This window comes from Tupaia chinensis, unplaced genomic scaffold (genome assembly GCF_000334495.1).
Source record: "Tupaia chinensis unplaced genomic scaffold, TupChi_1.0 Scaffold000272_1, whole genome shotgun sequence".
Classification (NCBI taxonomy): Eukaryota; Metazoa; Chordata; class Mammalia; order Scandentia; family Tupaiidae; genus Tupaia; species Tupaia belangeri.
This window is the reverse complement of record NW_006159754.1, coordinates 2,422,215-2,425,554: the sequence shown is the minus strand read 5'-3', so window position 1 is coordinate 2,425,554 and position 3,340 is coordinate 2,422,215. Positions and strand designations below refer to the sequence as shown.

Below are 3,340 nucleotides of genomic sequence, written 5' to 3'. Positions count from 1 at the left end.
CCTAGATATTATCTCATACTCACAAAGTCTGAATTGATCAAGAAACTAGAAGGATGCATGTCCAAAACTCTGGCAGGCTTGTACTAGAGAAACTAAAACATGCCTCTTTTTAAGGAAAGTTGGCTCAAATATCCTTAGAAAGAAGAAATGGAGTTAACTGAATTGAGGTCTGCTTAAATCCTCTTTATTTCTGTAAAATACATGGTTAGAAATGCTGCCAAATTATGGGTTCACAAAGATGCGATGATAATGTAAGATTATCGGAGCTGTGTACTCTCCTTTCATCATACTCATGTTTTCTGGTATTTCTACAGTGAAATCATAGAACTTATAAATGACTAAAATAATGTTTTTAAAGGAAAATAAAAAAGAGCCCCACTCTGAGCCTCCTTTTCTTCCATACACTAAGAAATGGCTGAAAGAGATGCAATTGTCCTTCTGATAAAACAACAGAATTTTGTACTTCCCCAGTGCGCTAAATGTGCATACTTAAATATTTAAACACAAGCCTTGCCTATAACATGAAGTGAAGTGCACACAACACCCTACCTTTCTCTAAGAAAAGTAGTTAAAATCTGTTTTTATAAACAATTTATTTAGTTAAAAATTTTACTTACTGAAGAACTCTCAAAAGATGTTCTAAACTCTTTCAGGTGAATCTCTCAATAGACCATACTATTTTGTTTAGAATAAAGTAATTTCACATAAATACCCCAGCAGTAAGAAGCCTTGGACTGGGAAAGAATGGATGATGTGTCCATGGAAGAGGAGAGTGAATTAAAGGAACAACAGCAACAACAACAAAAAGGCCCCTTCTTTGCATTAGTAACCATACCTGAATTAGCGAACCTTTTCTATTAGCCAAGAGAATGAATGACTCACATTCTCTTCTAGAGCATCTTTTCTATTAGCCAAGAAAATAGCAGATTCACATTCTCTTTTTGCTAAATACTCCAATGGGTATACTACTTTTTATACCTTATTTTCAGAATCTGTTATATATCTCATGTAAATTTTTGTATTTTGATGGGTAAAGCCAAGTTAGATGATGTAATGTATAATGTCTAGAAATACTGGATCATTGAAAAAGTCATGACATATTTTTCTGTTTTTGTATGCAAAAAAATGTCATGACTTTTCTGATGACCCAATTAAAACCTATCACTAATCAAAATATTCATTAAAGTCAAAATGACTACATTTAGAACTATAAAGTGTCAGAACTAAAAAAGGCTAAAAGTTAATAAAATGACTTAAATATTTTTCCATCCTCTCGCCAAAACTTAGTTTCATAAGGACAGTTTCCTACCAATTTAAAGAAAGGCCCTCTGGGTTCAGAGTATTCTCTTTCAAAGGGATATTTTCAAAGAGAGTATTTTTAGATGAGCAAGCTACCATTAACAGACTTGATCAAATAAATCAACCAATTAAACCACTTGAAAGTAAAAATTTTGTTCGGCTTTCTAAGTCATCTTAATCATAGAAAATTACCAAATCGACCAAAGTTAGTTATATTCCTACTAATATATTAAATTACAGTCTGTGTTGCTGTCATTTAAAGTGTACAATTCGCTTTGCTTCAATTAACATAACACAGGAGGAAACTTTTAAAAGTTTGTGGAAAATTGAATTAAAGTACAAATTTATTTTTTTTAAGTTGAAACCCATCCTCAACTCTTTCATAATATGCACGTTCCACAACATTTTTTAAAACTCTGTACTTTTGCCACCTAAGCTGCTTCTCACTTAAAGATTTTAGTGGCTTTCAAGGTCAAGTGGCCTAAAGGGGCAATTCAGGGAACAGCTATGAGTGAGAAACTATTATGAGAGGGTTAGCAGATAGATGAGTGTGGTTGTGAGTTAAAAGCAGAGAAAAGACAAAGTTAATTTACATCAAGGGCTAGACCTTATTTCGTCCCTCAAATCCTGAGAGCCATTAGGGACTAGGAAATGTAAGTACCAAAAGGTAGTAATGATGTATCCTGAGTGAGTTTCCTTTGGTTGATAGTAGTTTGATTTCATTAAAAATAATCATGATTTTCATAAGCCTTGGTTCATGCGAAGATCTTAGAAACATGTCATAAACATCCTTTAGAGTTTACAATTTGGTATAATGGCAAGTATGACCCTTATTTTAGTGAAAGAACTATACCCATTCCCATCCCACACACCACATTTCTCTCTCAAGCCCGGCTTCTATGTAGAATGGAAGCCGTGGCTAAGGTAAGACGGGGATGAGTCTTGGGTATAGAACAGTTTCAAATGTAGACTCTGGGACCAGGCAGCATGGGGAAATACAGACCACAATAAAATTCACTGTTCTGCTCCTCAGTTGCCCTCATCCAGAACAATGAGGATAATGAGTATTTACACTTCAGAGAGTAGTTGACAGGATTAAATGAGATCATGACAGTATAAGAAATGAAATTGACGATTATTATTCTGAAGTACAGACATTCTTTTAAAAACTATAATTTTGAGTCTCCAATTCAACAAGAAAGATTAAGATGTATTTGCTACTTAAGTTAAAAACAATGTAAATGTTTCCAAGAGTTTCATATCAAACTAAGACCCCTAGAGGACAAATAGATGGGGATTATTCTGTCACTAAAAATTATAAATGAAATTCATAGCATCATTTTGAATTTTTAATGGAAAAATAATTCTTATTGTTCATTTGAATCAGTGGTCTTCAAACTTCAGTGGGCCTGAGTAGTCCATGGAAGGCTCGTTAAAATACTGACAGGACGTTGGGCACCCCAAAGTTCCTGATTCACAAGGGCTCATTCAGCGGGTGCCCGAGAACGCGCATTTCTAACAAGCTTCCAGGTAACACTGAGTTGCTGTTCTGCACTCTGAGAACCACTGTTGAAGATATAATTAACCATGCACTCTAACTCAGAAGAAATAACTGAAACATATGTTCACAGCAAAACCATTCACCCAAATGACTCTACTGTTAAGATCAGGACATCACAGCTCAAAATACTGTGCACATGTGTGTCTGCATGTGTGCTCACATGCACACAGTTTTTACAAAGAGGTAAAGCAGTAAAAGTTTCTGCCCTCCATTTTCACTCCTACCATATCTTTTGTCCTTTTGGCTTAAAAGTTATAGGACTAAATATAATAGCGATACAAGGAAGCCTTAGTCTAATGATATATTTTCCCCAAAGCTAGGTAAAAAGAAACAAAGTCGTTGGTTTATATTTCAATTCTATTCAAGAAAAGCATGGGGGACACTTCATGTAATAAGCCTGGCAATGGCCACGACTGCTCTTCTAATGTAATTTTGGAATCTGATAATTTATAATGAGAGAAAACTGTTTTTCCCTAGCTT

General features: G+C 34.6%; 2 protein-coding genes across 5 annotated transcripts in view; one reads left to right on the top strand and one right to left on the bottom strand.

The window, feature by feature from the left end:
* MED12L (mediator complex subunit 12L) overlaps nucleotides 1-3,340 on the bottom strand; it is a 393,053-nt gene that overhangs the window by 90,628 nt on the left and 299,085 nt on the right. The window lies entirely within an intron of this gene.
* P2RY12 (purinergic receptor P2Y12) overlaps nucleotides 1-3,340 on the top strand; it is a 52,946-nt gene that overhangs the window by 44,652 nt on the left and 4,954 nt on the right. The gene's annotated exons all lie outside the window — the stretch shown is intronic.